The sequence below is a fragment of the Bufo gargarizans genome, chromosome 10 (assembly GCF_014858855.1).
Source record: "Bufo gargarizans isolate SCDJY-AF-19 chromosome 10, ASM1485885v1, whole genome shotgun sequence".
In the NCBI taxonomy this organism is placed as follows: Eukaryota; Metazoa; Chordata; class Amphibia; order Anura; family Bufonidae; genus Bufo; species Bufo gargarizans.
This window is the reverse complement of record NC_058089.1, coordinates 45,711,443-45,734,750: the sequence shown is the minus strand read 5'-3', so window position 1 is coordinate 45,734,750 and position 23,308 is coordinate 45,711,443. Positions and strand designations below refer to the sequence as shown.

General features: G+C 46.9%; 1 long non-coding RNA gene across 2 annotated transcripts in view; it reads left to right on the top strand.

Annotated features, from left to right (window-relative positions):
- LOC122920741 overlaps positions 1-23,104 on the top strand; it is a 77,581-nt gene extending 54,477 nt beyond the window's left edge. Inside the window, exons 2-4 of one of the 2 annotated variants that reach the window (XR_006386934.1) lie at positions 4,588-4,675; positions 13,659-13,936; positions 21,568-23,104. This is a non-coding gene — a long non-coding RNA (uncharacterized LOC122920741). Of the gene's footprint in view, positions 1-4,587; positions 4,676-13,658; positions 14,435-21,567 lie in introns of those variants that run through there. The other variant, XR_006386933.1, reaches the window with a different exon arrangement.
- Positions 23,105-23,308: the final 204 nt, after the last annotated feature.

Genomic DNA, 23,308 nt, shown 5'->3' with positions numbered 1-23,308 from the left:
GTGTGGGGTGGAGACTCGAGCATGGAGGTCGAGCACATGCGGTACTCGGCCGAGTACCGCCATGTGCCGAGCATAGCGATGCTCGAGCCGAATGGGTATTCGGCCAAGCATGCTTGCTCATCACTTAATATCATCTCTTCCATGATCTACCTCTCAATGGGGAGAGTTTTGTGTACTATAACAGTACACCAATTGATACCTTCTGGCGCAAAGACACAACCTCAGTAGATAGGTAAAGGATCTTTTATTGATGAGTCACAACGCGTTTCGGAGTCAATATACTCCTTTTTCAAGTCTGTGGGGTCCGTGCTGTCAATCTCCAACTCCGCCCCCTTCCCTCCTGCTCTTCTAGGCGCGCTTTTTCACAGGCGAGCAAGGCCACGCTACAAGCCTCAGCACGGACCCCACCGACTTGAAAAAAAGTATATTGACTCCAAAACGCGTTGTCATTTATCAATAAAAGAACCTTTACCTATCTACTGAGGTTGTGTCTTTGCGCCAGAAGGTATCAATTGGTGTACTGTTATAGTACACAAAACTCTCCCCATTGTGTTCCATTTCATTCCTCTGGAGAATTGGCTACTCCACCTACGAGGACTGAGAGATACCGGCTGCACCGACCCCCTGTCCCCACGAGTGTTGTGCCTACGTAGGCACAACACCATAAGATGAGCACAACCATTGATGTCTAACTTCTACACACTTTTTATCAAACTTACTACCCTATGAGCGCCTTCCTATCTTTTTTCGCCATAATTGCTGATGATCTACCTCTGTCAGACCAATGCAGGTCACTGTTAGCTCACCAACCACTCTTTAGACCGCATTTGGCAAGGCAAACATAGCTTTCTCTGCTCAGAGGCTTGCTCACTCTTGGCATGCGACCCCTCTCTCCAGCTATGGTCCATAATCTCCCCAGCTACAACCTCCAGTATCTACTGCCTTACTGCAGAGGGAGAAGCCTACACCCCCTGGTAATAAGGTCCCAGCTTAACTTATACCCTTTCCTTGTTCGGTCCTAAACATAGAATACATCAAATATATTTATTCCCCTTAGGAACTTCAGCATTCAATCGTTCAATCTCTTAAACCATAGACTACAGTAGTATGCCACCCAGTCTATGGAGGCTCTGATGGCTTCTTATCAGCAGGGATCAATAGGCATTTTACAATGGCAGGTCTGGGATCCTTCACAAGGCCTCAGATTTCCATAGCAGCTGAATGGCACCCTGCAATTTCACTGCTGTTATGCTGATCACAGGTCACGGGAGCTTCTGCCTTTGACTGACTATACGACTATTGATTACTACATCTAAGGGATTAAATTACTGTGATTGGAGTTATCTCTGATGGCAATCATTGCAACTGGGTGTCAGCTGTATGACACCAGCCGATGTAATGACAGTCAAAGAAAGACTACTAGGACAGTAGAATATAATAGGTTAGGCTACTTTCACACCAGCGTTGTTTGAATCCGGCGTTCAATTCCGACACCGGAACTGCCCGCCGAACCCGAAAAAAACGTGTGAAAACTGATTGCATTTGAATCCTGATCAGGATTTTGATCACAATGAAAAAATGCATTGGAAAAAACGGATCCGCCGTTTATGGACTTTAACTTTTTTTTCATATTTTTCGGGTTTAACATGCAAAAACCGGATCCGGTGTTAATGCACGTCAATGGGAAAAAGGCCGGATCCGGCGTTCAGTCAAAGTGTTCAGGATTTTTGGCCGGAGGTAAAAATACTGCATGCTACGGTTTTCTGAAAAGCCTGAACAGAAGACATCCTGATGCATCCTGAGGGACGGACTCTCCATTCAGAATGCATTAGTAAAAAAATTGATCAGTTCTTTTCCGGATTTGAGCCCCTAGGACGGAACTCAGCGCCAGAAAAGAAAAACGCTAGTGTGAAAGTAGCCTTAAATGAATGAAATTAAGCTGCAGTTACAGATGAATGGTTTTCCACAACAAAATGGTAGTGTGAAGAAGTGTAAAGAATTCTCTCATTGTGCAGGAAAATCATGTTATTGTATATGGCAGAAATCAGCAACCTTCGGCACTCCAGCTGTTGTGAAACTACAATTCCCAGCATGCTCCATTTATTTCTATGACAGTTCTTAGAAGAGCAGAGCAAGTATGCATGCTGTGAGCTGTAGTTTTACAACAACTGGAGTGCCGGCAGTGGCGGATCCAGGGGGGGGGCAACGGGGCAATTGCCCCCCCTGAGCTGGCGGCGGGCGGCGGCGGCGGGGCACAGGGAGATGAGCGCTTCCATTGTGGAAGCGCTCATCTCCAGTCATCTGTATCGCCGTCCTCAGGACAGCGATACAGATGCCTGCCTGTGCTGCGGCAGGGAAGGGAGAGGCGTGTCCCTTTCCCTTCCTCTGATAGGCTGCCGGCCTAGTGCCTGCAGCCTATCAGAGGCCGGCGCAGGCGGCGCGATGACGTCATCACGCCGCCTGAGCCATACAGCGTGGGACACAGGCCTGAAGAGGCTGCATCGCATCGCTGACATGGAGGTAAGTATGTGTGTTTTTTTTTTTTCTTCATTATATACAATATCTTTACTGGCACCTGGGGGCAGCTATGACTGGCAAAGGGGGGGGCTATTACTGGCAAAGGGGGGCTATTACTGGCAAAGGGGGGGCTATTACTGGCAAAGGGGGGGTCTCTTATTTCTGGCAAAGGGGGGTCTCTTATTACTGGCAAAGGGGGGTCTCTTATTACTGGCAAAGGGGGGGCTGTTATTACTGGCAAAGGGGGGCTGTTATTACTGGCAAAGGGGGGCTGTTATTACTGGCAAAGGGGGCTCTTATTACTGGGGCTGTTATTACTGGAGGCTCTTATTACTGGCTCAGAGGGGCTGTTATTACTGGCACAGAGGGGCTCTTATTACTGGGGGCTGTTATTAATGGCACAGAGGGGCTCTTATTACTGGGGGCTGTTATTACTGGCACAGAGGGGCTCTTATTACTGGGGGCTGTTATTACTGGCACAGAGGGGCTATTACTGGCACCGGGGGGGGGCTGCTATTACTGGCACAGGGGGTCTGTTATTACTGGGGGCTGCTATTACTGGCACAGGGGGGCTATTATTACTGGCACATGATTGGGGGCACTATAGGGGCATCTACTGAGGCCACAAAGAAGGGGTATTTTATATAGGCTCTCTGTACAGTACAATTTTATACTGGGACACATTATGGTGGGTACTATGGGGAAGGGGGGAGAGGAGTACTATGGGGTCATCTACGGGGGGCACTAAGAAGGGGTATTTTATACTTGCAAATTATGGGGGACACTGAGGGCATCTACTGGAGCATTTTATACTGGTACATTATGGGGGGCACTAGGAGGAAGGAGGGTGTGGAGGACTATGGGGTCATTTACTAGGGGCACTATATAGGGGTATTTTATACTGGCACATTATGGGGGCACTATGGGGACATTAGCTCAACTGGGGGCATTACAAGGGGGTATTTTTTGCACTGTCACATTATAAGGAGAATTATTACTACTGGGGGGGGCATTATGGTGGGCTTTATTACTCCCCCATGGTATGATGCCCTAGTAGCAGCACCAGCCTCTTTCTGCTCTGATATTCCTCTGCCCCTTCTCCAAATACTTATTATGAAATCTTTCTCATTAGGATAAAACACAACATCAGCTCCGCCGAGCCCCCGGCCAAAGTGTGGAAGTGGCGTCCGAGATCCCGAAGGGCCAAGCCAAGTAACTGTAAGTGTTCATGTGAAATATGATTGTTATACACATATAGCATACACTGTGGAGTCTGTTCTATAGGCACCATTGTTTTGTGGCGGCGGACAGAAAATAATCTGAAAGTGCCCCTCCCGAGACCAGGCTCTGGATCCGCCACTGAGTGCCGGAGGTTGCCTATTCCTAGTACTTAATTTGAATACTTTGTTTGAATACTGTACGGAGCGAGCGCTCCATACAGTATTAGAATGTATTGGCTCAGATGAACCGAAGTTATTACTTCATATATTGATTTCTACTAGAAACAAACATTTCCCGAACTTGGGTTCAGTTCCAAGATACCACTTCGGAGGCGGTCTTACTGCTGGGACCCTCATAATCACAAGAACGAGGGCCCCATATTCCGGCAGGTTTCTTGAAATTAACAAAACATCTGGTAGCACATGCGTGTGGCCGCTCCATTCATTTCTATGGGAGTCCAAGAGATAGACGAGTGCTGTACTCAGTTATCTCTGGAATTCCTATAGAGATGAATGGAGTGGCCATATGCATGCCGAGCCAGCCGTTCCAGTCGCTGCAGGGGGTACAGGGCCCTTGTTCTCGTGATCAGTGGGGGTCCGAGTGGTAGGACCCCCACTGATCTTCTAACAACCAGAATACCCCTTTAAGGCTGACTGGCTGGACTGGCACTTCACTATTGCATCAGATTGATTGTATTATGCAGGATACATAGGTATTTTCAATGCAACATCTTTCAAGTGCAACTCTTTAAGTGCACATAGTGAATTATACCAGAATGTAATATTATGGATATGGAATCCACTTTGTCACCACTGCCTACTGACCATCACCCAATTTTCTCCTTTTCAGGTATGTCTGCATTGAACCTAACTGCTGCACACAACTTTTCCAGAGTCTGATATTGTCCGCACCCCTCATCTTTCCTTTTCATCCCCTGGTATGTCTGCATTGAACTTTTAATGTCTCTTTCCCTGCTGGATTTATTAATTATTTGTTTACATTGACTATTTCACCCCTGTCTCTGGTCCTCCCTTGATTAGGCCAAATGTAGCCCTCTCCCCTCTTGTTCACACCTGATTGAACACTGAGTGGTATAACTCTAAGTCTTTAGGTCTTCCAGACCTTGGTCTTTTCAATGCAACATCTTTCAAGAGCAATTCTTTAAGTGCACATACCGAATTATACCAGAATTGAACCAGAAGAGGACCAAACGTAATTACAGAAATAGTTAATGCAAACAATGTTTTAATCTTTCATCTTACTCTTCCCACTTTTCCAAAACCTCCTGAAATACCCCACACTCTTTCACCCAGCAAGGAACTATTCACCTCTCCCTCCATCTTACCATCTCATCTGACATCTTGCACAAACCTGTTTGGCAACATAAAACACTTCCTTCCCAAACACACACAGATACCTCATGCCCTCTCTTATTCTCACCTACTAAGGGCTCTTTCACACGAGTAGATGCCGTACGTGGACGGGCAATCCCTATTCCGGACAGCAGAGACACGGACTATTAACATAATTAATAATGCTCTGTGCCTCTCTGTGACCTTTTTGCTACAAAATCACGGTGACAACTTTATCTCACTGTGTTTTTTTTTTTTAGTAAACAGATCACAGAGAGGCACAGAGCATTATCAATCATGTTAATAGTCTGTGTCTCTGCTGTCCGGAATGGGGTTGGCTGTCTTTCACACAGCGGAGTCCACACACGGCATCAGCTCGTGTAAAAGAGCCCTAACACTTTCATTGCTTCTTCTTATTACTGGTGATAGCTTTCCAAAAAAGCCCCCCCTCAGCAAATCCCACTATCACCTCTACCTCCTACTACAAATCTCCTTCTACAAATTTTTGCAACCCCTTAAACCTAATTATCATTCCTCTGTCCCCTGCTCCTTTGGTTCCTCTTGCAGGAGCAGTTATGGAATGCACGCTCTGTCTGTAGCAAACTGCCATACATTCATGACATCTACATCTCTCGGAAACTTTCCTTTCTGGGTCTCACAGAAACATGGCTGACACCCTCTGAGTTGACACCTCCTCCCCTGCTGCACTCTCTTATAGCGGATTTCATTTCACTAACACACCCTGCCCCAGTTGCAAACATTGTGGAGGAGTTGGTCTTCTCTAGAGTTGAGCACCTGGATGTTCGGGTTTGACGGGTTTGGCCGAACTTCACAAAAAAGTTCAGGTTCGGGTTGACCCCGAACCCTAACCCCATTTAAGTCAATGGGGACCTGAACTTTGGAGCACTAAAATGGCTGTAAAAAAGTCATGGAAAGGGATAGAGGGCTGTAAATGGCAGCAAACTCTGGTTAAGAGCATGGCAAGTGCTCTGCAAACAAATGTGGATAAGGAAATGACTTAAAATAACATAAAATATGTAAAAAAAATAAAAATAAATCTTGATCTCGGAGGAGGAGGTCCATATGGAGTAGGAGGTTGAGGAGGCGGTGGATGTGGCGGTGTAGGTGGAAGCGGCGGTGGAGGAGGAGGAGGTAGCCATCACAGTTTTTTTGTTTTGTTTTATATTTTATTTTATTGTTTCAAATTTGGGTAGACCCCAAAACATTGGGAATATAACCTGTGATAACCCCCTCCAGCCGTGCTAAACAAACGTTCAGACAATACACTGGCTGCAGGGCAGGTCAGCACCTCCAAGGCATAAAGGGCAAGCTCAGGCTATGTGCCCAATTTGGAGACCAAGTAGTTGAAGGGAGCAGACCCATCAGTCAGTACGTGTAGGCATGTGCACACATACTGCTCCACCATGTCGCACGTCCCCGTGACGTCCACAATACAATTAGATATCTTCTCTATCAATTTTCTATGTTCTTTTCTGCACCTACCATGGTGATCACAGGTAGCGGGGAATCAGGGTTCCAGGCCGGAGAGGTAGCCTAAGAAAGGGATAACACATCCAAGGGAGGTCAATGGGTGAAATTAAATGTGATCGAGCGGAAATGTGGGACAAATTATTGAAGCAGAAGCTTCCAAGTAAAGGAGGGGGCATGCAGCAATTACCCACTCCCGACTCGGGGAGGTAGTGACGATAAGTAACAATACAGGACTCTTAAGATGCCCTGTTATGTGAATGATTAATAAAAAATTACAGGGAATGTCACTATTTTGGATTTGAAAACGTTAGACAGGAGAGGCCCTGCTGCCGCTTTGTTGACGCTAGATAACTTCTGCCTGATCGCAAGTCCCCGTTACGTCCACGATCCAATTGGGTATCTTCTCTATCAACTTTCGATGTTCTTTTCTGTGCCTACCATTGTTGATCACGGTTAGCGGCGAATCAGGGTTCCACGCCGGAGAGGGAGCTTGAGAAAGGGATACCACATCCAAGGGAGGTCAATGGCGGCAATGTGATCGAGCTGAAATGTGGACAAGTTATTAAAGCGGAAGGATCAAATGAAAGGAGGGGCGCGCGTCAATCAAAGACAAATTTTAGAAATTTAAGTCCCTGCCACTAATGCAGAGCAGGGGTTTTTCATCAGCAAAAATGGGTTAATGTCACCCACCAATGGAACAGACGATTTTTGAAAATTACGGACCCTGTCAACTATGCAGAGCAGGGGTTTATTCACGGCAAAACTGTGTTCATCTCACACACCAATTGAACAGACAATTTAAAAAAAATTAGGTCCCTGTCACCTATGCAGAGCAGGGGTTTGTATACGGCAAAATTAGTAAAATGTCACCTGACAATGTAACAGACGATTTTTTTAAATTTATTTTATCTGTCACCTATGCAGAGCAGGGGTTTATTCACGGCAAAATGGTAAAATGTCACCCAAGAATGTAACAGACACTTTTACACCCTGCTCCCTCTTTTGCTGTTCTGGTGCCTCTGTGCGACCACCACCTCTTCCTCGGAACTAGACAGGTCACTCGCATGACCTTGATTCCATGCGGGGTCTAGTATCTCATCATCCTCCACATCATCTTCCACCCACTCTTTACCCCTGCCCTCCTTGTCGGTCTGCAGACTGCAGAAAGACGCAGCAGTTGGCACCTGTGTTTTGTCATCTTCAGGGACATGCTGCGGTGGTCTTCAAATGTCCTCATCCTGAAACATAAGTGGTTGGACATCAGTGCACTCAATCTCTTCCACTTCTGGTGCAGGGCTATGTGGATGGCCCATGGAACCTCTGCCAGCAGAGTCATCAAAAAGCATAACAGACTGCTGCATGACTTGGGGCTCAGACTGCTTGCCTGATTTGCAAGGGGGTGAGTTGAAAGACAGATGGCCATAGGTTGTAGATGCCAACTCTGATCTTTCAGCAGTGGACTGGGTGGGAGACAATGCGAAGGAACTGTAGGCACTGTTTTCCCCCAATGTACTATAGTCTGTACTTGTTCTGGCCTCACCATTCGTACTGTCCTAAATGTAGTGTAGGCCGCAAATGTACTTTCTAGTGCAAAAGATGAGCATTTGTCACCCAACAATGTAACAGAAGAATTAATGAAATGTATTTCCTTGTCTACTAGGTAGAGCAGGGGTATATCACAGGCAAAATTTGTGAATTTCACCCGACAATGTAACAGACAAATTAGTGAAATGTATTTCCCTGTCTACTAGGTAGAGCAGAGGTATATCACAGCCAAAAATTTGGGAATGTCACCTAACAATCTAACAGACAAATTTTTTAAAGGTATTTCCCTGTCCACAATATAGAGCAGGGGTATATCACAGCCAAAAATTTGGGATATGTCACTCACCCAACAATGTATCAGACAAATTAGTGAAATGACTTAAAATAAAATACGTACAAATTTTAAATAATAATTTTGATCTATGAGGTGGAGGTCCATATGGAGTAGGAGGTTGAGGAGGCGGTGGACGTAGCGGTGTAGGTAAAACCGGCGGTGTGGATTCCATGGCTGGTTCATTAATGAGCGTGAGCTTGTCCACATTGGCTGTGGACAGGCGGCTGCGCTGGTCTGTGATAACGCCCCCTGCCGTGGTAAATACACGTTCAGACAATACACTGGCTGCAGGGCAGGCCAGCATCTCCAAGGCATAAAGGGCAAGCTCAGGCCATGCGCCCAATTTGGAGACCCAGAAGTTGAAGGGGGCAGACCCATCATTCAGTACATATAGGCGTGTGCACACATACTGCTCCACTATGTTGCTGAAATGCTGCCTCCTGCTAAGACATTGGTGCTGGTGGTGCTGGTTGTTGTGGCGTGGTGACAAAGCTTTTCCACATATCGGCCATGCTAACCCTGCCTTCTGAGGTGCTGGTGGTGCCCCAGCTGCGTTGGCAACCTCTTCCTCCTCCGCTGCCTTTGCCTTGTGCTTCCACTGTGCACCCGCTGTCAGGTGGTAATGCCACCAGCAGCGCGTCTACCAGCGTGCGCTTGTACTCGCGCATATTACGATCATGCTCCAGTGACGGAATTAAGGACGGTACGTTGTCCTTGTAATGGGGATCCAGTAGGCGGTTGTTGCGGAGACACTGCAACATGTAATCCCTCATGTGTGCCAAGCTGCCCAGAGGCAACAAAAAGCTGTCCTCTGTGGGGGGTGTATCGTCTGTGTCCTCTGTATCTCCCCAGCCACGCACGAGTGATAGCCATGAGCTGCTTTGGGTGCCACCGTGCTGTGAACACGTTTTGTCCTCCTCTATCTCCTCCCCCTCATCCTCCACCCCGTCATCCTCCAGAACTGTGCCCTTGCTGGACAATTGCATACCTGGTGTTTGTGGGTGCAGGAACCCACCCTCGGAGCCACTTGTGAATGACTGGCCTGAAACCCTATGAACTGATCCCTCTTCCTCCTCCTCCTCCTCCTCCTGTGCCACATCCTCTTCCATCATCACCCGAAGCGTTTTTTCAAGAAGGCATAGAAGTGGGATAGTAATGCTGAGAACGATGTCATCGGCACTGGCCATGTTGGTGGAGTACTTGATACAGCGCAACAAGGCACACAGGTCTCGCATGGAGGCCCAGTCATTGGTGGTGAAGTGGTGCTGTTCCGCAGAGCGACTCACCCGTGTGTGCTGCAGCTGAAACTCCACTATCGCCTGCTGCTGCTCGCACAGTCTGGTTAGCATGTGCAAGGTGGAGTTCCACCTTGTGGGTACGTCGCATATGAGGCAGTGAGCGGGAAGGCCGAAGTTATGCTTCAGCGCTGACAGGCGAGCAGCTGCAGTGTGAGAACACCGAAAGCTCGCACAGACGGCCCACACTTTATGCAGCAGCTCTGACATATCGGGATAATTTTTAAGGAACCTCTGAACCACCAAATTCAGCACATGCGCCAGGCAAGGGATGTGCGTCAAACCGGCTAGTCCCAGAGCTGCTACAAGATTTCGCCCATTATCGCACACCACTAGGCCGGGCTTGAGGCTCACTGGCACCAACCTGTCATCGGTCTGTTGTTCCATGCCCGTCCACAGCTCCTGCGCGGTGTGGGGTTTGTCCCACAAACATATATAAGTTTTAAAACTGCCTGCTGCCGTTTACCCCTGGCTGTGCTGAAGTTGGTGGTGAAGGTGTTACGCTGACCAGATGAGGAGGCGGTAGAGGATGAGGAAGCAGAGTAGGAGGAGGAAGTAACAGAAGGCAAAGAGAAGCGCCCTGCAATCCTCGGTGGTAGAAGGACATGCACAAAACTGCTATCCGCCTCAGGCCCAGCCGCCACTGCATTTACCCAGTGTGCTGTTATGGAGATATAACGTCCCTGACCGTGCTTACTGGTCCACATATCCGTAGTAAGGTGGACCTTGCCACAGATGGCGTTGCACAGTGCACAATTGATTTTGTCCCGCACTTGGTTGTGCAGGGAAGGGATGGCTCGCCTGGAAAAGTAGTGGCGGCTGGGCACGACTTACTGTGGGACAGCCTTCGCCATAAGGCTTTTAAAACTCTCCATCTCCACCAGATGGAATGACAGCATTTCAGGACCCGGGATCGCGGGTGGGTAGGGGGTTACTTCCTCTTTCGCTCCAGTGTTTGGGAGATAGAGAGTTGAACACTTCCATGGGACATTGTGGAGATGCTTGGTGACCCAGGTGGTGGCGTTGCTGGCAGATCCTCTGTTTGTGGGGTGGCAGGTGCCACTGTCACTCCAGAGGTGGATGAAGAGGCCGAGACTGCAGCAGAAGAGGAAGCAGTAGGATCCAAAGGCCTTTTTTTGTTTTTGAGATGTCTACTCCACTGCAGCTCGTGCTTTGCACTTAGATGCCTGGTTGTTCTCAGGTTAAGAACGTTTATGCCTAGCTTCAGGCTCTGATTGCACAGCATGCACTCGCTTCTTGTTGTCAGCACATTATCTGAAGAACTGCCACACCAGGGAACTCCTTAGAGCTGGCTTTGGTGTGCTCGGTCCCTTGCTGCGGTGGGCAGTAGCAGGCGTACTGTCTAGGGGACGGCCGCTCCGCTTTTGCACCCTGCTCACTCTTCTGCTGTGCTGGCGGCTCTGTGCGGCCACCGCCCTCTTCCTCCGAACTACACAGGTCACTCGCATGACCTTGATTCCATGTGGGGTTGAGGACCTCATCGTTCTCCACATCATCTTCCACCCAGTCTTCACCCCTGCCCTCCTTGTCGGTCTGCACACTGCAGAAAGCCACAGCAGTTGGCACCTGTGTTTCGTCATCATCCGAGACGTGCTGTGATGGTCCTCCCATGTATTCATCCTGAAACATAAGTGGTTGGGCATCGCTGCACTCAATCTCTTCCACTTCTGGGGCAGGGCTATGTGGATGGCCCTGGGAAACCCTGCTAGCAGAGTCATCGAAAAGCAGAAGAGACTGTTCCATGACTTGGGGCTCAGACTGCTTGGCTGATTTGCAAGGGGGTGAGGTGAAGGACTGATGGACATCGGCTGCAGGTGCCAACTCTGATCTTTCAGCAGGAGACTGGGTGGTAAACAATGTGAAGGAACTGGAGGCACTGTCAGCCACCCAATCTACTATCGCCTGTACTTGTTCAGGCCTCACCATTCATAGAGCCGCATTCGGCCCTACCAAATAACACTGAAGGTTTTGTCACCTACTAGCACCTGAGGAAGGTGTTTCACTTGTGCATGTAGCTGGCACAGATCAACCATGTCCTCTCCCTGCAACATGAGCTCCACCAGCAGCACCACGACCGGGGCCTTGTCCCTTATTTGACGCTCTCCTAACAGATGGTTTATGTCAGGTGACAATGTAACCGCCAATAGTTAACAATTAAGTTCACTGAGAGTAAGGCAGAGGAAAAATTTCTTGAGGTCACACAACAGTGTGACAGGCGAATTTTATACAATTACTTCACGGTCACAAAATGTTTTAATTTGTCAACCAACAATGTAACTGCAGTATTGACTGGTTGTATTTGACTGAGACAAATGCAGCAAAGGCCCCAGATATAGGGTATTGCAAAAAAATGTGTTTTTTTTAAACCCAGAATATAATTGCAGTATTTCACTGTGACAAATGCAGCAAAGGCACCAGATGTAGGGTCTTGCAAAACATGGGTGTTTTTTTAAAACCAGAATATAATTTCAGTATTTCAAGCTTGTATTTCATTGTGACAAATGCAGAATAGGCACCAGATGAAGGGTATTGCAAAAAATGGGTGTTTTTTTTTCAACCCAAACTATAATTGCAGTATTTCAAGCTTGTATTTCACTGTCACACATGCAAATATGCTGTGCTGGTGCACTGAACTTGCATAAAATGGCCGCCGACGCCCACCTAACTAACAGACAGATAAAATTTATTTTTCTGTGTCACTGGGCTCAGAGCAGGGTAAAAAAATTGTGCACTACACCCACAAAACAAAATCGCTGTAGCTCGCTGAGTTAACAAGCACTTCAGATAACTGATTCTTTCCTATTCTCTCCCTCACAGCATCAGCATCCTATCCCTACCCTACATTAATAAGAGCAGAGTGACGTGCAGGCATGGCTGTGATAGCTTCTAAGGGCACACGAGTTAAACGCTTGTTGATTGGCTGCTCTGCAGCCTTTCAAAAAGCGCCATTAACTCGCCGAACACCGAACTCGAACCTGAACTTTTACTAAAATGTTCGGGTTCAGGGTCAAAAAAATCCTAAAGTTCGGTAGGAAGCCGAACTTTACAGTTCGCGTTTGCTTAACCCAAGTCTTCTCCTATCGGACACCTGCTCCTACAACCCAACTCCACTGCCACCCTCCATTACACTCACTTCATTTGAAGTACACTCTGTTCGCATCTACTCTCCTTCCAACCTGTCTAGCAGCTGTCATTTATCGCCCACCAGGCCCAGCCATTATATTTCTTGACCACTTTAACACCTGGCTCCTACACTTTCTTTCTGCCGACATCCCCACTATCATCATGGGTGACTTCAACATCCCTATTGACACCTGCCACTCAGCTGCCTCTAAACTCCTATCACTTTTTTCCCTCCTTTGTCCTCTCAGAGTGGTCTTCCGCTCCCACCCACAGAGATGCTCACACTCTGGATCTTATCTTTAGCCGCCTCTGCTCCTATCTAACCTTTCTAATTCGCCTCTCCCCCTATCCAACCACAACCTACTCACCTTTTCTTCACGCGTCTCTTCTGCTGCTCTCCAGGTCCACACATTAACACACCCCCGCTTGCTTTCTGACTCTCTTCTGCCACTCTCTACCATTTGTTCCCTCTAAGACCCATATACTGCCACCACCCTATATAACACCACAATAAGTACAGCTCTGGACATTGTTGCCCCCCTCACACACAACAAAACACCACAAAAATCAACAGACAACCTTGGCACACCTGTGAGATTGACAAACAGCTCCCATTGTTTGAACACTATTTGTGTGTGGATTATATTAAATGTTCTGGACTGACGTTCTGCCTTTTGGCCACAAGATGCTGCTGTTTCCTAGACACAGCTGACTGACTGCATATATATTTCCATATTCATATGAGGTGTGGTTTTTCAGAGCATGGAGAAGAAGGAGCAGCCATCTTAGGAGAGAGCTGAGAGCTGAGGAACTGTGTGTGAGCAGAGAAGCTAATGGATCCAGGAGTGAGAGGACCTCCTTTGTGACCACAGCTGCAGCTGAGTGAAGCTGATCGTTGTCCAAGACCCAGATCCTGTCCAGGGAAAGAAGGATTGTTTCCAGGAAGGCTGACAAGAGCATACCCTGTGGGAACTCATTTTTGCTGGAGAGACTGGTTGTTCGTTTCAGAGACATCAGTGGATAAAGAGCAGACCTGGGTCGGTAAGATCGTGCACCCATCACACTGCAGTGTTGGCTCCTGTAGTTAGATAGTTAGTAAAAGTTGCTACTGGTGCTACAAGGACTCCATTACTAAAAGGAACATTGCACATTTGGGAGCTGATAAACACCCCCACAAACTCCATCCAGTTCAGCATTTTGTTCAGGAGTAATAATCAGGCATGTGCTACCAGAAAAGTTATGGGAGGGGGAATAATATAGAGCATGGTAAGAATTTGAACAGTTGTGTTTCACCGCAGTCCAACCAATTGTTTGTGTTTGTTTAAGGGTAATAATAGGTATGGCGAGGCAGTTTTAGGTGTGCCAGCCAGTAGGTCAATTACTGCGAAACTTCTGCTGGCATCCATCAGGGGTGCCGTGCTGTGCAACACAGGGGTCTCAGCCTTCGGGCTGGGTGTATGTAAATCTATTTTTTGTTCTCAGCTTTTGTGGTTGTGTTTATTATCGCGTGTTAGTAAAATTCAGTTTTTGCAAAAGCTGGTGTCAGAGTTGCTTTCCTCGTTCGTGGCTTCGCTGTATCCTGGGGAGCCCACCCCGGTACACGTCTTACACACCAACCTGACCAAAAAACTCAGACAAGCTTCCAGGGCTGCTGAGCAGCGATGGAAGAAATCTCATTCTAAGGATCCCTTTACCGCATACAAGCAATCCCTCCTCATTTTCAAATCCTCACTCACTGATGCAAAATAGGCCTACTTCTCATCTCTCATATCTTCCCTGTCCTACGGACTTAAACAACTTTTTTTTAACACTTTTAACTCCCTTTTCCGTCCCCCAGCGACCCCCACCCTCTCCTCTCATCTCAGCTGAGGACTTTGCCACATACTTCAAACAAAAGATAGTCAACATCAGAGAAAGCTTCAGTGCACAGTCCCCACAGACCCTCTACACAACTGCTCAGTCCTCTTCTCCCAAAACCTGCTTCTCTACCATTACAGAAGAAAAACTCTCCACTCTACTCTCCAGATCACATCTCACCACCTGTGCACTTGACCCAATCCCATCCTACCTCATCCCTAACCTCACCACAGTGTTTATCCCAGCCCTAACACATCTCTAACCTCTGGTGCCTTCCTCTCTGGTTTTAAACATGCTACCATTACACCTATCTTCAAAAAGCCTTCACTACACCCATCTTTTTTGTCTAGTTATCGCCCCATATCACTTCTTCCATATGCCTCAAAGCTACTTGAGCAACATGTCCATTCTGAACTGTCCTCTCACCTCTCCTCCTGTGATAGGTAATAATCCCTGTATAGTGTCCCCAGAAATGATAGAATTGCCCCTACAGTGCCTCCCCAATAGCAACGCCCCCCTCGCTGCCCCATATAGTAATTACCCCCACACTGCCCCCCATAGTAATGCCCCCATAGTAATTTCCCCCACACTGCTCCATATAGTAATTTCCCCCACACTGCTCCATATAGTAATTTCCCCCACACTGCTCCAGAATTTCACAACCACATAGGCCTACTAGGTCTGAAGCCTATGGCGGCGATCGGCGGTGGGGCAGGGAACTATGTGCTCCCGTGCCCCACCGCAATATGTGGGCGTCAGCGCTCCAGCAATGAGCTCTTCCATCTGTATTTATGGAAGCACTCATTGCTTCTGGCACCCCCCCTGAGAGCGGCACCCGGGGCGGACCGCAACCCCCGCCTTCCCCCCTAGGCACGCCACTGCTGTCCTCTGCCTTTAACACTATTGACCACTCCCTTCTATTGCAAACTCTCTCATCTCTTGGCATCACTGACCTGGCCCTCTCCTGGATCACATCATACCTCACAGAGCGGAAATTTAGCGTCTCCTACTCTCACACCACCACCTCCTCGTCCCATTCCCTCTCTGTTGGAGTCTTGCAAGGCTCTGTCCTAGGACCCCTGCGTTTCTACATTTTCAGCCTGGGACAGCTCATAGAGTCCCATGGCTTTCAGTAATACTTTTATACTGATGACACACAAATCTACCTCTTTGGTCCAGACATCACCACCTTACTATCCAGAATCCTACAATGCCTATCTTCCATATCCTCCTTCTCCTCTCGCTTTCTAAAACTTAACACTTAACAAGGATAAAACTGAATTTATCATTTTTCCCCACCTTGCTCAACCCCCCCAACAGACCTATCTATCACAATCAATGGCTGCACACTCTCGCCGGTCAACCAAGTCCACTGCCTTGGAGTGACGTTGGATTCTGCCCTATCCTTCTGACCACACATCCAAGCCCTTTCCACCACCTGTCTCCTCCAACTCAAAAACATCTCCCGCATCAGCGCTTTCCTCAACTTTGAGTCTGTGAAAATGCTTGTACATTCCCTCATCATCTTCCGCCTAGACTACTGCAACACTCTCCTCTGTGACCTTCCATCTAGCACTCTCGCACCCCTCCAATCTATCCTCAACTCTGCTGCCTGACTGATCTACCTCTCACCCTGTTACTCCTCTGCCTCCCCCCTCTGCCAATCCCTTCACTGGCTCCCCATTGCTCAGCGAATTCAGTTCAAAATACATACAAGGCTGTCCACAACCTGTCTCCTCCATACATCTCTGAGCTACTTTCCCGATACATCCCCACATGCAATCTCCGATGCTCACAAGACCTCCTTCTCTACTCTCCTCTTCCCACAATCGCCTCCAAGATTTCTCCCGTGTATCCCCCATACTCTGGAACTCGCTACCCCAACATATCAGACTCTCCCCTAGAGTGGAATCCTTTAAAAGGAACCTAAAAACCCACCTCTTCAGACAAGCCTACAACCAGTGACCCTGCTGCCTCTATACCGCCATGACCAACTTCACCCTCACCCACTGTGTCCTTCTCCCATACCATGTAGATTGTAAGCCATCACGGGCAGGGCCCTCTCTCCTTCTGTACCAGTCTGTAACTCGTCTTGTTTATGCTTAGTGCAATTGTCTGTATTATGTAGGTATACCTCTTTTCATATGTACAGCGCTATGGAATAAATGGTGCTTTAATAATAAATAATAATAACAGATGCAGCGAGCAGTATGTGAGTGTGTGGGCATAGTCAGTGCAATTTTTACTTTAATATTTAATAGTGAATAAGAATAACATGTAAGGAGAGCTGAAAACAACAGAGGATCTGTGTCCTGCACACTATGAAATGCTTGTATTCATGTGTAGCATTAAAAAAGGGAATGCTTTGTAGCTACGTTAGAGATAATGATACCCATGAGTATGAGTCACTCATCTTCCTGCATGTGGTTTGGCTGGAACTAGCAGATCTTTTGACCAGCAATCACGAGAAGGTAGGGTGGGGCCGGATCAAATTAAAGGATCCGCACAATGTATACAAATGTTTTTTCAGACTATAAGGCACATAGTAAATAGGCCAGTGGTGCACAATACTACACCTGGCCGGTTGATAGCAGGACAACTACAATAGTCTGAAGCATTATAAAATCTCTATATGACATAACTGTTACAGGAAGCTGATTAGGATAGAAGCCATGAACCGTATTTCATTTACTATGAAGTGCCATGTTCTGCCAATAACTGTAGGAACCTGGAGAGCCATACAATAGGACTTTAAGGTACTGGTAATCAGTGATGGCCAGTTCGCATGCGAACATATGCAGGCTGCCATCTTTTTTCACAAGTCCGGCGAGGAACAGGTAAGCCCCCACCTGTGCCTGTGCTGCAAGCCGGTCGGAAAACAAATGCGGTCACGGGGAGCAGGCAGTTCCGAGAACAGCCCGACGAAGGCCCCCGGTGGCTGTTCTCGGAGCTGCCTGCTCCTGCTGACCGCACTTGTTTTTAGACCGGCTCGCGCACAGGCACAGGTAAGGGCTTACATGTGCCTCGCCGGACTTGTGAAAAAAGATGGCAGACCGCATATGTTCACGGGCGAACAATGCGAACTGGCCATCACTGCTGGTAATGAGGATATAGCTGTGAAAAAATCTAACAGACTGTAGCAGGGAAGAAGGAAGTACTCCGCATAACAGAAAGCTCAAATCTGCCTGATTACTACAGCATGGTCACTTTTCACTAAAGGAGTGATTATCAGTGAATGTTCGAATTACGCGATTAGGACTATTGGGAATATAAATTGTCAATGAAAATGCCATGTGTATAGTAAAGTTACAGCAGCAAGGTACTGTCCAAAACAAGACTAGGAAAGATGACAATTACTTAGGGAGGAATTTCCAGGAGATCTATAGAGGCCATCGTGTAAATGTACGGGATACAGAATCAACCATTTGATCTGTCTTTGGTTTTCCTCAACATTAATGAATTTGGAAATCTACAACTGTACACTCATTGGCAAAAAATAGCGCACTCAGAAATGGCAGTTTTCTGCAAAACAGTTATGCATGCTGCTATGTCTCAGGCAGATATGTAACTGATTATAAATGTGGTCTAGTTAGACACTGGCTCTTGCCTCTCAGAGGCTACTTTAGGGTAGTATACCTTTTGGTGAAAGTTCATTGACTGCTAGACATGGCTCTATGACACACTCAAGTATGCTCAAATACATTTTGCCCAGTTGACAGACGCTAAGATTCAAGTCAGAGAAACAGGATGGTCGTTTTGACAAATTGCCCACCGTTCCGACCTAGCTGTTACACTTTATTACACTCCAGAAATACATCCAGGCCCCTCTTGAACTCTTTTAGTGAACTCCCCATCACCATCTCCTCAGGCAGAGAGCTCCATAGTCTCACTGCTCTTACCATAAAGAATCCTTTTCTATGTTTGTGTACAAACCCTCTTTTCTCCAGACGCAGAGGATGTCCCCTCGTCACAGTCACAGTCCTGGGGATAAATAGATGATGGGAGAGATCTCTGTACTGACCCCTGATATATTTATACATAGTTATTAGATCTCCCCTGAGTTGTCTTTTTTCTAAAGTGAATAACCCTAATTTTGATAATCTTTCTGTAGCCCCCCTATTCCAGCTATTAGTTTAGTAGCCCTCCTCTGAACCCTCTCCAGCTCTGCTATGTCTGCCTTGTTCACAGGAGCCCAGAACTGTACACAGTACTCCATGTGTGGTCTGACTAGTGATTTGTAAAGTGGCAGGACTATGTTCTCATCACGGGCATCTATGCCCCTTTTGATGCAACCCATTATCTTATTGGCCTTGGCAGCAGCTGCCTGACACTGGTTTCTACAGCTTAGTTTACTGTTAACTAAAATCACATCCCTTTCTCTGCCTAGACCATTTCCTAGTGCTTTGCAGAAGGAAATCTAGTGTCACGAAGCCTATTGCACGCCCTGCCACTTGACAGCCAGCCACTGTCGACTTTGCTTGCAGTGTTGTCATGAATGAGAAACCTGGACTGCTAAGGACTGGTTCTAGTATAAAACCAGTATAGAGTACAGTATGGAGGCCTGATGGTGAGCACTACAATCCTGCCTTTGCTGTGGAGCGACACATCGCTCCAACTGCCGATGTGATGTTCTGAGGAGCCATCATATACGACAGTAATTCACCTCTAGTGGTGATATGTGCAGGATAGTCGGCAGCCACATTTGTTGCCTCTCATGGCAAGGCTTCCAACTGGCATTTTTCAGCAGGATAATGCTCACACAAATAGAAAGGTTTCCTAGGAATGTCTCTGCCAGATTGCAAGACATCCTTAGCCTGCCCGGTCGCCAGATTTATTGCCAAAATCAGGCATTTATGGACCCAGCTGGGACACCAGCTTTGGCATAATACGAGTGTCCAGGCCCACTGCAACATCTGTGGGCAAATACTGCAGACTACCATATGGAACCAGTATGCTTCCATGCCCAACTGTATCCCATCTTGCATCCAAGATATAAGTACTGCTACTTACAGTGACCAGGGTGGTAACAGATTCTCATTTTTCAGAGAAAAGTTACAAGCGCCCCAGTGTTTTCTTTGAAGCAGTGTACAACATGATCCATCCGAGTGATTTCAGCTTTTCAATTCCAGCTCTGCAAGCCCATTAGATATTATGTGCCTATTTCTCTAAAAAATGTCCTCCACTTCTTAATGTATACCTCTGAAAGTTTTAATTCAGTCATTTTACTGATATATACATTATTAAAGGGGTTGTCTCATCAGAGATAACCGATCTCAAAACTTTGCAGCCAGGGCAGTCAGCTCATCATCCCAATTGCTGCTCCTGGAGGCCTCAGAAAAACAGTTGGCTAATGGGGCCTAGGGGTTGTCCACTTAACACAATGGGTTCACTTTGAAACAAGTAGGCATTCTGGGACAGCCAGGGATGAACAGTTATCTGTGAGGAAAAACTAAAGCCCAGTATGTAAAATCTATACGGTGCCTGATCTTCCTCATAGGCATTTATAGTCAGGACTTGAAGTCTTGCTGTATGCCATCTTCGGAGTGTGCTTGTCATCAAGCCTCCACTACTGAATCAACCCCAGGACGATGCTTAAAGGGAACCTGTCATCAACTTTATGATGCCCATACTAATGGCAGTATAACATAGAGACAGGTGAGTTGATTTCAGCGGTCTGTCATTTAAAAGGTTAAAGTAAGTGGTTGCTGAGAACCAACATCACAATCATTGCAGACTGGGCCTGGAAAAGAGTCAAGGCCACCTGAGAAGAGTCCTGGTTATTCACAAATTCCTGCTCTCCTGCTGATGACTGACTTCTACCTAGTTTTCTCCCTTTCTCTCTAGGAGAGAACTGCCAATCATCAGGAGATGGGCGAGAGAGCCAGAGATTATGAATAACCATGACTCTTCTCGAGTAGATTTGACTCTTTTCAAGGCCTCGGTTGCAATGATAATGAGGCTGGTTCTCGGCAACCACTTACATTTAGCTGATGAGTGACACACCGCTGAAATCAGCATTTCTGTCACTATTTTATGCTGCCCTCAGTGAGGTCAGCATAAATTTGATAACAGGTTCCCTTTAAGACGGTAATTCAGATCTCAGCCATGAAAGTCTAAAATGGGATTAACCCTTTAAGTAAGCTTTGCCTGCTTTTACATGGAATAGGAGTAACTGTTTAAAAGGTGCCCAACTTTTCATCCTAATCCTACAATAGGGTGCACACTGGGAAATATTGTGTACACACATAATATGCAGCAATTAACATCATACAGGTAAATAACACCAGCAGATATATAGCCAAATAACAGCATCAAATAAGTAATCTGATAATACGGGTACACAATTAAACTTTTTGGTAAACACAAACCATTGGGTACCAGGGTACGTGCCCTCTGCACTGGATATCATGCTGGATATACTGAATCCTATGGGCCTAGGAATAAACAGATATATTGGTATCTTGTAGACCAGGGGTCGGCAACCTTCGGCACTTCAGCTGCTGTGAAACTACAATTCCCAGTATGCCTTATTCATTTCTATGAGAGTCCTGAGAACAGCAGAGGACTTAAGCATGCTGGTAGTTTCTCAACAGCTGGAGGGCCAGAGGTTGCCTACCCCTGTTGTAAACTATGCCAGCCTTGTTAAAAAAGTTCCTGAAAACAAACACAAACCAAGTATGTCTGCTTTAAAAAGAAATCATGTAAAAACCCATGTCCTCAATTAGTTCTATGTTAACCAACAGGGTAGATTTTATTAAAACTGCTGTCTCTCACTTTACTAAAATGTACAAATATATTTCTTTTATAATAGAATTTAAATTAAGAAACCTTGGTAAACCACAAGCACATACCGCCCCCAACTGGAAACAAGCTTGTACTGCAGCCCATCAATGGCATAAGCTGAAGACAAGAATTGCTTTGAAAGATTCCTTCTAGAAGTTACTTAGGGGACTACAACGGGCAGTGGTCTCTCCAACAACAGATGGTGCACCAGAAGTGTAAGGACGAATAATGTCTATCATGGGATTCCAAGCTGCATATTTATACTATAAGACCAAATGTCATCGGTAAAAACACAAACTACAAGAAATGGCCACAGCACTTTTCTTCCTGATGCAGCCACTGTCCCCTTTTTTTTTTTTTTTTTTTTACTCCCTGTTTTCCAAGAGCCAGAACTTTTTTGTGTAAGAAGGCTGTTTTTTATGGGACAAGTTGTACTTTCTAATGGCACCATAAAGCCGACTCCATCTTTGAAGACCATCTGCTGTACATGAATGGTGTAGGTTGGGAAGGGGTTGAAGGGAATCTGACAGCAGCTTTATACTGTCCTATCTGAAGGCATTATAAACTGATGATAGAGACTCTGATTAAAGTGCCAGGTAACCCCCTTTTTTTGGCCCAGTAGTCCCTAGTGGTGAACTGAGGTGAGTGTATGCCAATGTGGAGACCTGATATTCATGAGCTGTGACTACCCCGTGCAGTCCTGTGGATGATTGACAGTGTTCTTCTTTTACGTTGTATAAGAAGAAAGCTGCTGCGCTTTGGCATGGGTTAGGGTTAAAGTTGGGGGCAAGAATGCTGGGACTCCCAAGCTTGTGCAGTGTATTGAGTGGACTCTAGCACTCTCCTCATGCTGATGCTGCTCAATAATAATTTTAGGCAAATTTCTCAAAAACTGTTTTCCCATCTGGGTGCTGTCCAAGTTTATAGGCAGCACCCGTTCTTATGAAGGGCACATTAAAGTCAATTGACCAGTTCATGTAATTATTTTTGCTGTCTGTCCACAGTGGGATACTAAGGGTGCGGTCCGACCCGGGTGACAGCTGTCAGGGGAGTACCAGTGGCTATGAGCAATTCCATCAATACAGATGGAAGCACTCATTGCTAGAACGCTGGAGATCGGTCGGTCCTTTCACTCACTGACTGCTCAGCCCCCCACACTCCTTCTCTCCTTCAGGCGCTGCACAGCGGTGACATCATGATGTGTGCGTCATTGCTGCACCAGGCCACCAGCTCACCAGGACCACCAGCTCACCAGAGCTCCAGCAAAGAAATGTATGTGAGGGGCCACTGGGGGTCATTATACTGTATAGGGGAAAGGCACCACTGGGGTCTCTATACTGTGTGTGGGGAGCTACAGGGGTACATTATACTGTGTGTGGCCACAGGGGGACATCATATTAGGTGGGGGCCACAGGGGAACATAATACTATATGTAGGGGCACAATGGGACATTATAGTATGTGTGGGGTGTGACACAGTGAGAGGTTTGGTCCGGACCGGATTTTAAATGCCAGTCCGGGCTTTAGCAGCACCTGGCTGTCCTTAAATAGGCAGCTGGGCTCAGAAGCCAGGTCTCTGTGTTGGGATCTGGGAGCCTTGTGTCTGGATGAAGCCTTGCTACCTGTTTGGTGTGAAAATAGGCTGGTGTTGCTAACAGCAAGGACTCTTTGAGGCAGAATTGCCTCATGGTGTGAATTACCACCAACACCGCTAGGTGACTTTTTGTTTGAATATGACTGTTTTGTCACTTGCCTAAAGTGTGAATAAAA